Raw genomic sequence first — 11,728 nt, forward strand, 5'->3', positions numbered from 1 at the left:
AAACTCCAAGGAGGCTAGTCACTAGGGAGAGGAGCCCAGACTTTGCTATGTGACATCATTACCCTGTGCCTATAGCCACTATTTCCAGCCTGGGATGGGCTGGGCTGTGGCCACATTTGAACCAGGGGGTCTGGGTAGCGATGGCTGGGATTTGGTGGGGTGTAAATGGCTATTGTGCATCATGGCAGCTCCTGTGTTTAGTGTCCCCTGTTGGTCAGTGTTGTCATAGTGACCGATCAAACTGTTGGATACTTAGCATATTGGCCTTTTATATATATAGATATGAAATACTTAGGATTTATATTATTTTTTTTGTGTGTGTGTGAGAGTGGAAGGAGGGAGGAGGGGAAGGGAGAGAGAGATGTACCCCTACTTCCAACCTGGGGCTGTATGGAGCCTGCAAATCAGGCATGTGCCATTGACCAGAAATTGAACCCTTGACCCTTTGATCCAAAGGCTTACAATCTAACCACTGAGCAAGAGCAGCTAGGGAAGAATTTATATTATTGTTCTTATGTCACAGAGAGGAAAGGAAAACTGTGGAATAAAATAACTTTTCAATGTTCTATATTTAGTTTTTTGGGTGAACTATTTCTTTTCTTTCTTTCTTTCTTTTTTTTTTTTTTTTGCAGTTTTATAACTTTATTCGACCATCAGCATTAGTTCTCGTCCACATTAACAGTCTGTAGATTTTTGAAAGTCATGGTAAGCACATAGATGTCCAATGTATATAGCTTGTTTGGTGAATCTTCATCCTTATTACATTTTTCTGGACAAATGTAACCAGATACAATATGGGACATTCCTTATTCTTTCAGCCCAGACAGCTTGTTGAACCTGGTGGCATTGCACATGTCCAGAGTCCCCATCTCCTTCATGGCAAATTTCCGGATCTCCTGAGTGCCCGAGGGGCATGCTTCTTGAAACCCACACCATAGATGCACTTGTGGATATTGATGGTGTGCTTCCTGGTCACCATCTCGTTGATGGCGGGGCGGCCCTTCTTCTCACCACCCTTCTTTACAGGAGCCATCGTGACTGGCAAATTGGAAAGAAAGAGTATGGGGTATTATGAGAGAGGGAGAGCAGGGTCTGGTGACTATTTCTAAGGCTAGCCAAGACAGCATACTTTCAAACTTAAAATTTAACACCATTTCTCTTCTTCACCTAGATTCCAACAAGTTTTCTCATCCATATAGTTTTGATGTCAATTACCCTATTTTGAATTGCTACTAAACTTATCAGTTTCACTTTATAATTACTTTTGTTAGGGGTAAATGATTTATAATCTTAACCTCATAATTCTGATTGTGCTGATGTGAGCAAACATGATATTCTTTTAAATACCATGGTCACACTGTTTATATCTTCTATTTTGTGTTGTTCTCTATTTTCTAGGTTTAATGGTTAAAATATTATTAACTTTTTAACAAATGTATAAAGGCTGCATTCATATTTGCTAAAATAACACTTTCTGTAATGTCACAATTTGGTGACAGTATCCATTCTTTAAAATTTTACCTTCCTAGATATCTAACATTTAGTAGGGGCAAGAATTTTTTTGTTTAAAACTTTCAAGAAAGATACATGCTTGGTTTTTAGTATTTATCTGCTGTTACAGTGATAGGGAAATTTTCATTAATAACAGATGCTTTAACTCTGTTCGTTAAGGCTTAATTTTATTTTCTGCACTTAGATGCATTGTCATGTATAGTACAATTTACCTTTGAACAATGTGGGATTAAGGGCCCCAAATTCCTGCTTAGTGGAAAATCTGTTTGTACAAGTGGATTTCCAATTACCTGTTTATCCTTGAACAATATGGATCAGTTGAACTGTGAAAATCAATTGAACTGTGAGGGTCAATTGAAAAAAATCTACATTAAATGGACATGCACAATTCAAACCTATATTGTTCAAGGGTCAACTGCAATAGGAATTTCTGGTAGCTTGAGAAACTTTTTCAGTTGGCATAAAAATACAACTCTTTTATTACAAAGATTCATGATTAGAAGCTCACAGTTTAGCTTAACATCATGATTAGAATTGTTTAGTTTTCTATTTAATGAATCTTAGACAAACTCAAAATAGCAAGAGGTAAATTAATATCTTAGAAATAGTTTGTTTTATAATACATGTCCTGATCATATGAAAACTCTCTTCTTCCTCTGAGAAATATCAGAATGTATTTCATTGTATATGGCTCATAAAATTAATATTTGGAATGACACAGGCATAAAAATCTTTCATAATATGAAAAAGTTAGAAATATGAGGCTGATTTTTAATCTTAAAAAATGGTTTATACTGATTTTTAATTTTATTGGAAGATATATCTACATCTCAAGCTTTAGTTATGTAAGAAGAACAGGAAAATCTCAGACTTCGAGTTTGGAAGTTCTTGCTCTAGCATATGGTAGCTATGAAACATTGGGGTGGATACTTGGTTTCTCTGAGCTGATTTATTTATGGGAATAATAATATTTGCCTGACCTTAAAGAGTAGTTGAGAGAATCAAATGAGATCACATATGTGGAAGATACTCTGGGAACTGCCCAACGTAATGCAGTGTGATGGCTATGTTAGCCTTGCATATGCCTTCACACTGCACCAATGTGAAGTGTAAGCAACACTTCACCAGCCCATTTGGAAAGGGAGAAGGAGGATGATACATGAAGAAAGGGATGTCATAAAAAAGTTCACATTTCCCATTTTCTCTTAAAAATGATTAAATATTTGCCAACATTAGTCCTGTCTTGGTACATGATGGGAGTCACCTGCAGATGAGTAGAACCTGTCTGCCTTAAATAGATCAAGTGCTCTCAAGTTCACCACTATCTGTGCCACATCACACACCTCTCTGCTTGTCATTTCTGAAGCACCCTGTCTGGCTCCTGCCCCAGGGCCTTTGCTAATCTCTAATCTGGAACCTTATTCCCCCATGTACCTATTGGCTAAATCCCTCGACTCATTCAGGCCTCTGGTCAAAGGCCACCTCATTACAGAGGTTTTCCCTGACCTCCTTCCCTAAAATGATATCTCATTTCATCACTATCCCTTTGTTCTACTTTATTTTTCTTCGATGCACATATGGCCAGGTAGCATTTTATGTTTAGTTACTAAATATGCCACTCTGATGGAACATATGCTTTGCCAGAGCAGGGCCTTTGTTTTGTTCACCATGGTTTTTCTACCACTTACCACAGTGCTTGGCACAGCATAGCACTCAATAAATATGTGTTGAATGAATGTTGCTCATGTCATTTTGCTCAATTTCTGAGCACTGTAAGGGTTAGGGTCAGAAAACATAGGCCTCTGGTATGTTCTGGTTTCTAAAACAAAAAAACAAACTGTAATTTAATTTGAATCATTAAAACTTTATCTGAAGCATTGAATGGACAACATGTATATGTTACACATTATTCCTGAAATATATATAATAATTTAAAAATCTGTATTGCATATGATAATGGTCATGTGAAGCTGACCATCTCAGGGTTTGATTACCCAAACAGTGAATAACGAACTCTGTTTGACCCTGAGTGTTGCAAATTCAAGAGGCTGTGGTGTGCACATGATTTGGGACATACAATTCAATTTGGATCAAGCTGAAATTCTGAGCATTTTGTGGTTACTCCATAACACCTGACAGTTTATTGTGCAGTTTTATTTCAGGTTATATTAAAACCACAAAGTTATGGAGATGTGGGGATGGAAAAGGGGAGGTGGAAAAAAACACATCTCATGACTTTTTGTTTCTGAATTCTCATACTTCCTGCAGAGCTCTGCATTGGAAATAAAATTTGTCATGAGTATTGGGGGAAAGACTCAAAGAAACTTTAGACAGGATAAATGAGAAAGCAATAGGGAAGGGAAATATTGAGTCCAAATAAGTTTTACAACAATGTAAAAATAGTTCCCATAACCCCCCTGTCCTCACTGTGTCCTCAGCAAATGACACAAACATGGAAAGATTTGTGTAATCCAGTGGGTCTTACACTGTTGGGAGGAAACATTGGAGTCAGGGAGTGTTACTGGGAAACCCTGACTGTGAACTTGGCTTTTCACCAGTCTGATCTGTGTGGTACACGTGTGTATGTTTGAACATATGTATATGTGTTTATTTCCCAAACAATGAAGAGGTATTTCATTTTTTCCCCTGACAGATCAGCCTCATTCTCATTTAGTACTACTTACTTGACTTTCTCTTCTTACAATTCAAAGAAAAAAAGCATCAACTTACTGTCCATGATTTCTTCCTCATCTATGACTCAATGGATTCCCAATTATGCTTTTCTCTGTTTTATAATAAATAATTGTGAGATATTCTCATTTATTAAAAAAATGTTTATTAAGGGCCTATTAATTTTGGCACTAGGGATACACAGTGAAACAACAGATAAAGCTTTTAAAATTCCATGGAGAATGCTTACAGATATTGGTTTAAAAGAAATATGTTGATAAAAAAGTAAACAGATGATTTTCCTCTCCTGCAAAAGAAAGACACTTAGTCCTGGTATTCTGTGGAAAACTTTACTCTAAGATGTGTAAGGATGTATGTATGCCAGTGGTTCTCTATCAAAATAACTACAAATTCTAACACCCAAAAAGAATGTCTCAGAAGAAACCAGGACCAGATGTTTCATGACATATGCATAAACAGCACACAGGAACATGCTTATGTATTTTAGTAGCTTTTCTTATTCAGGCTGCGAGGTCTAACCTAGAGATACAGAAAAGGTTATACTAACATTATATAGACAATTCTCAATCTTTCCTGATGCCTAAATAGAAATATAAACACTATTTTTGAGAACAGCTGAGTAGGTGGCCCCCTGTGTATACAGGGTGTCTATTTTTAGTGTTGTTTTAATCATCATATTATTGAGATGACATCATGTATTATGTTAGCTGAACTATGAGGCAGAAAGTGGGTAGGAAGGAGTCACAGCAGTAAGAAAGTTAATGTCATCCAATATCCCCCATGTTTTTTTAAATCAAGATTGCAGAGGCAGTCTCAGTAGCAGGAGTACTTGTTTTTTGAAAGAGATTTCTTTGCTCTTCCATTGGCTCCATAAGTGGGCCTTGTTGGTATATTTCATGAGCGTTGTGAATGTGGAAATTAAAGAATGTGCTGCTAGGTCCTGCTACCCATTCAGAGGGTCAGAAAGGTTCTTGGGAGTAAGGGAGTTAGATAGCCCTGCTGCCTGCTCAACGGAGGCTCCAGATAACTGAGATGCTTGGCAAAGGGGAAGTTCTGATTAACACTGTCAATAGGAAAACTCTTACGTGTTTTCATGCTTGTAGTTGAAAACATTTCCAAGAAGTCTGCTTACCTTATTAGTAAATACTCTTTAGAAGCTATAATGGAATCTTTGCTCAAGTTTGAGCATCTTGTACCATTGAACTTTGTAAATTTCCCACATTTGCACTGTACAGACCATTGCTGTGGTCTAAATATATAGCAAAGGACATTCCATTGCTGTTGGATTTTTTACTAAATCCCTAAGAAAATTTTGTATGCTGCCTTTTTGAGAGCTAATAATTAAGATTCTGGATAGTGTGTGTGCCTGTTGTTCAGACTCTCAGCCACAAGCATTATGATAATAAAAACTCTCAGGGATGTTATTTGCAAAAGTTACATAATTAGTAAGTGACATGGGAATGATTCAAACCCAAAGCCTTGAAGAAAAACAACTCAAAACAATCCCATGTTATACTAGTAAATGAATAAAATGAGGCCCAGAAACTGAGGTGAATCATTCAGGGCCACAGACCAGCTTCACAGCGGGGGCGGGTCAGGACTCTGTCTCCCAGGCTGGTCTTTCCGCCACAAAGTACATCTGCTGTGTGCATAGCCCAGTAGGGTCTCAAGAGCAGACTTGGGACAAGGACAATTTCCCCAATACATCTTCTACAGCATAAACAGAACCTGGGAGCTCTGGGGAAGTTTTTTGTTTGTTTGTTTCTTTTGCTAGGAGCTATCATTTATGTCACCCCCCACAATGCCAGACTGTACCAGATTCTTTACTTATGTGAGCTTCACAACAACCCTGCAAGGTAGTATTATCATTCTGTTCACTTTAAAGATGGGTGAACTGAGTCCCAGCACCATTAAGGAATCTGCCCAAGGTCATAGAGGTAGAAAGAGACTGGGCTGGGATACAAATCTTGGTCAGTGGGACTTGAACTTATCCTCTTTCCACAACAGCGTCTTTTACTGCCGCTCCTGGTGGGGGAGAGGGAAACGGTGCCCTGGGCAAACATCTCCTCCTCCCTAGGCCCAGATATCCCTGCCATGCTTGGCCAGGTGCCTGGCACCTGTGAGCTTGATGGCAGCTGCAGTGAGACTTTGCCAGCATCAAAGGCTGGACGGGGTGGCATGGCAGACCCAACTGTGAGAAGAGTGTTTGGTTTGCTTTAGCTCACCATTGGGTGGAGTCCTCTTTGGGCAGAACACTTAGTGGCTGAATAAACACTCAGAGCATCTTGGAAAGGCTGCATAGGCTGGTGGTTTGACACTGATTTTGGCTGTTGGCAGAGGCGCTGCGGAAAGCCAGCTTTGACCACTAGTGTGCTATTGAGAGACCTTGCTCTCCTAGCTTCTAACTGTCCTAGTTTCATTGGAGGTCAATTGAGGACAAATCCTGCTATTTCTGCTTAGATTCTTTTCTGCAGACTGGCTACAGAGGAAGGAGATGTTTCTAAATGCTGAACAAAATGAAATTAATGCAGCCAGCATGGAAGAGGCTTGCTTCTGAATCTCACACCTGGAAAGGTGATAAAGACACGCATAGGGCTGGGCAACAGATGGAGGAAACTCTCTTTCCCACTATTAGAGGTCTTCAGAGCTGGCCTGTTAGCAGTGCTGTTTCCTATTATCACCTCAAGGACTGGAATAGAAGCTCTGAGGAGCTGATGCTGTGTGGGTCCCATCCCTGGCTCTGACTTGAATCTCAGAAGGCCATGATTGGTGTGACCATGAGACTGAGAAAGTGCAAAAGAGTGGAAGTTAGAATGTGATTGTGAATGCTGCTGTCCTGATGCTGGAGACATGTGGGCAAGGAGAGTGTCCCCATGAAGCCCAAAGGGACCATCACATGGAGGAAGGTGGGAAAGCATTGCTGTGGATGACTCAGACTTAAAGCTACAATATGAACATCAGGGACTTATTCATAGCATTTGCTCATTAATCTATATAATGATCTAATCTCTGCACATGTGAAAATTCACTGGAGATCCCCAAAGTAACTCAGAGAAATGTCTTGGATATATTAAAATCATTCTTTGAGTATATAACATAAATTGTTTTTTGTCCAATTGAACAGGGCATTTGCTCAAGATGGTTGGTGAGATAATAAAGTGACACTGTCTTCAGAGGAGAAATGAGCGAGAGCCAAAGAAGGTAAGACCATCTATAATGAGATTATGGAAATCCATTTCTGCTAAAAATATCCCAAAGAAAGCCATCCCGAGAGCATGAGACCTGCATCACTGACTTTCAAAATGGTCTCTTTTTCTATTCATGTTGATCTCTACCCAAATAAAATAACACACTTGAGTAAATTATTTCTCAGCTGTGTCTCAGAGAGAACACTGCAATTACTGTGGAGCTGACAAATTACTGACAGACATAAGGGACGTGTTCTCTGAGTAGCCTGGAAAGGTGTCTCAACAGTTCAGTGACTTTGTGTGATTAATGAGCGTGTGAGAGTCAATGGGGAGGAGGGAGCTCTGAGTTCAATTTCTTTTCCTTAATGTTAATGAGCAACAAATGGAGCCTATCTTAGATTTAGGAAGTTGAATTAGAGTCTGGATAATTTTAAATAATGATAATGCAGACCTAAATAAGAGTTGTGCCCCCTTCTTAACCTATCTGCCAACATAGACCTTTCTTATTATGTGAATATTTGGTGGGGATAAGTGAAAATAGCATTAAAATAAATGCTGAAGGTATTAAAAATAAGTATAACCCAAGATATTTAAAGGGATAATATCTGGGATTTATACTTATTTTTCAAAGGTTATATCTTATCTTTTAAGGGTTCAGCTTAAATAACCATTCTCCCTTCCAGGAGACCTTCCATGACCTGTCTAAAATGTTAGTCCCTGTTCTTATCTATCTATATAAAAAGCCAGTGACCACAATGGCCATAATAACCATAATGACTGGTCACTATGATGCCCACTGTGGCCAGCCAACCAGCCAATCAGGGGGTGGGGCTAGCCGGCCAACCTCACAGCCCCTCTTCCCTGCTGGCCTGCCCCTGATGGGACTCTCCACCCCAATCAAAAGCAGGGAGGACAGCCAAACGCTCCCTCTCATACCCCCACCCCCAGCCCCACCATAACAGTCCACAGCCGCTTCCCCTGGCCATCCTGTCCCTGGGGGCAGGGCTAGCTGGCCAACCTCCTGCAACCCCTTCCCCCCAGCCAGCATGTCCCAGATGAGCCCCTACAACCCTGATCTGTCCCCAGCCCCGCCCCTAGCCAGCCCTACCCCTGAGCACCCCCATACCCAAATAGGGGGCAGGGCCAGCCTGCCAATCTCCTGCAGCCCCTCCCCCTGCTTGGCTCCACCCCAGATTGACCCCACCATCCCAATCAGGGGCAGGGCCAACTGGCCAACTATCCATGGCTCCTCCCTCAGGCTGCTGACCCCCAATTGGCTCCTAACCCAAATCAGTGTGCTCCCATAGTGGGCATGCTGCTCAGCTGACCAACCCACCCAGCCCAGTGGCAGCCACTCCCTCCCTCAGTAGTCCCACAGGTTCAGTCTCCAGAGAATGGGCCAGGCACTGATAGACCAGCACCACTGGCAGGATACTAACAGGAAGTTGGCCTTGGGCATTGGAGTGGCCTTAAGCTACTTTTATATTATTTCTTCCTTCAGAAGCCAGGTATCTCCTGACAACCAGCATAAATGTCAACAGGATGGATACAGATCCCAGGCTGGCAAGGGCATCCCACCACCTGCCCGGAGTGCTGATCCTGTCCCTGCCCTGATTTTACCTGTGCACAAATTTATGTACCAGACCTCTAGTAATTTTATAATTCTCTAGACTTTTCTTGTCTTTTTAATATATATTTTATTGATTTTTAAAAAGAGGAAGGGAGAGAGATACAGAGTTAGAAACATCAATGAGAGAGGAACATCTATCAGCTGCCTCCTGCACACTCCCCACTGAGGATGAGCCCGCAACCAAGGTACATGCCCTTGATTGGAATCAAACCTGGGACCCTTCAGTTTGCTGATGATGCTCTATCCATTGAGCCAAACTGGTTTGGGCTGGACTTTTCTTTGCAATGTTAATCGCAATCTTAAGTTCTGTAATCACTTCTCTAATTATGTGCTTAACATCTCTCTTGAGACTGTGAAGACAGGGACCATGTCTATTATCATCACCTGTGTATTTTCAGCTCCTATCATTATATCTAACACATATAGGACTTTACTAATATATATAGAATGAATGAGTGAATGTTCCTTCACAACTCTACTAAATTTTGTTGTTGTATCCTCATTTTTACAAATTGAGGTTGTTTGAAACATTCAGAGAGATATTGGTCTGATCAATTCAATGTCTTTCAAAAACTAACCATTTATTTATTTGAGCTACTGAAACTAAGGATACATTTTTTCTGAAATGAATTCTGGATTTCTGAGAATAATGCCTATTTACAGTTATTTTATAGCATCAAGTATGTCAATTATACTGGGTTCATATTTTGGGAAAATTACCATATCAAAATGAGATTCCTCTTTTTTAAAAATGTATCTTTCTTATTGAAAGTATTACAGCTGTCCCTCCCTTTTTTCCCATTGACCCTCTACACCCCACACCAGCTCCTTTCAGGTCTTCACCACTCTATTGTCTATTTCCACGATCTATGCATATATGCATAAAAGTTCCCCAGTTAATCTCTCCTCATTCCTGCCTTTCCTCTAAGATTCATCAGTTTATTCCATGCTTCTATGTCTCTGGATCTGTTTTGTTCATCAGTTTATTTTATTAATTATATTCCACATGAGTGAAATCATGTGATACTTGTTTTTCTCTGACTGATTTATTGTGCTTAATAATACTCTCAAGGTAACATAAGGGTTGGTATATTACTTCTGATTGGCTTCTGAGTTTCTTAGGATATATTTCTAGAAGTGGGATCACTAGGTCAAATTGAAGTTCCATTTTTAATTTTTTGAGGAAACTCCATTCCGTTCTCCACAGTGGCTGCACCAGTCTGCATTCCCACCAGCAGTGCAGGAGGGTTCCCTTTTCTCCTCATCTTTGCCAGCACTTGTCATTTGTTGATTTTTTGATGGTAGCCATTCTGACAGGTATGAAGTAATACCTCATTGTCATTTTAATTCACATCTCTCTGATGATTAATGACTTTGAACATTTTTTTCTTATGTCTTTTGGCCATCTGTATGTCCACTTTGGAAAAGTGTCTATTTAGATCCTTTGCCCATTTTTTAATTGGATTCTTTTAATTGAAATACTCCCTTTGTTAAGTTGTATAAGTTCCTTATGTATTTTGAAAATTAACCTTTTATCAGATGTATCATTGGCAAATACATTCTCCTGTACAGTGGGCTCCCTTTTCATTTTGTTAATGGCTTCTTTTGCTGTGCAGAAGCTTTTTATTTTGAAACCATAGGCAGCAAAATCTCAGACATCTCTCAGCAATGTTTGCCAATAGTAATTTCCTAGGGCAAGGAAAACTAAGGAGAAAATAAACAAATGGGACTGCATCAAAATAAAAAGCTTCTGCACAGCAAAAGAAACCATCAACCAAATGAAAAGGGAGTCCACTGGATGGGAGAATATATTTACCATAAATTCCTTTTCTTTTACTTCTCAACAGTCTCTGTATTTTCTCACAATCAAATTTATGAAAATACTATTTGGGAGGATTATTGGAGTCATGGAAACTAAGGAATAATGTCCATTGAGTCTGTCCTATGGGCCATGACTAAAGAGTTTTTCATGGCATTGACTTCCTATAAGCAAGGCATTGGTTCTCAATGTGGGTACCAGATCTATACTGTGAAAAGCTTTGTTGGAATCTTTCAAAATTTTGCCCCCTGCTTAGTTAGGAGAAACTTCCAGAATAAATGTCAGAGTCATAAGTCAATGAAGGAGAAAGTCATAAAATTGATAAATGGAAAAAAAAATGAATTTTTCCCTTTGCTGTCTTTCAGGTAATTGAAAACAAGGTTTTAAAAGGCAAATTGTTAAAACCAAATTAGGTGCAAACTTTGACCTTCCATATCTGGTTGGAGCCTAAGTCTGTGATTTCTCAAAAGGCATTTCTAACTCCATGGGCAAGGGGAAATGCTTTGGGCTGTACAAAATTCCCTGTTGGAAGCATTTGCTTGCGTGGCCTCACACTGTGCCACTCTGCAGGGTAATAGTCATCCCATGTAGACTCTAGTGAAGTGTTTTTCCTTACCTGAGATGACAGCAACATGTTACTGGGAAAACAAGTTGATATTTTCCACTTCTGTTTATATCTGGTTGACTTTGAAATGTGTTTTTCAGACAGGAGGCTGTTCACTTTACAGTGGTGGAAGTGTGCAGATCCCTTCCACAAGCAATGAAGTGCTTTGTTATTGATATAATGAAGCAAGGTATGTTACAGGGACTAGTCCCTGGATCTAGTTATGGTTTTGACACTATTTTATCTTAGGCTTCCTATTCTCTGAGGTTTAGGTATAACCTTGT

The 11,728-nt window shown here is 39.8% G+C and overlaps 1 pseudogene across 1 annotated transcript; it reads right to left on the minus strand.

The window, feature by feature from the left end:
- Positions 1 to 591: 591 nt before the first annotated feature.
- Positions 592 to 1,033, minus strand: LOC311620483 (large ribosomal subunit protein eL31-like; annotated as a pseudogene). The gene has a single exon. The product of its transcript is annotated as a large ribosomal subunit protein eL31-like (transcript).
- Between the last annotated feature and the right edge of the window lie 10,695 nt (positions 1,034 to 11,728).

This window comes from Pipistrellus hanaki (assembly GCF_964339955.1).
Source record: "Pipistrellus hanaki genome assembly, chromosome: 3".
NCBI classification, from domain to species: domain Eukaryota; kingdom Metazoa; phylum Chordata; class Mammalia; order Chiroptera; family Vespertilionidae; genus Pipistrellus; species Pipistrellus hanaki.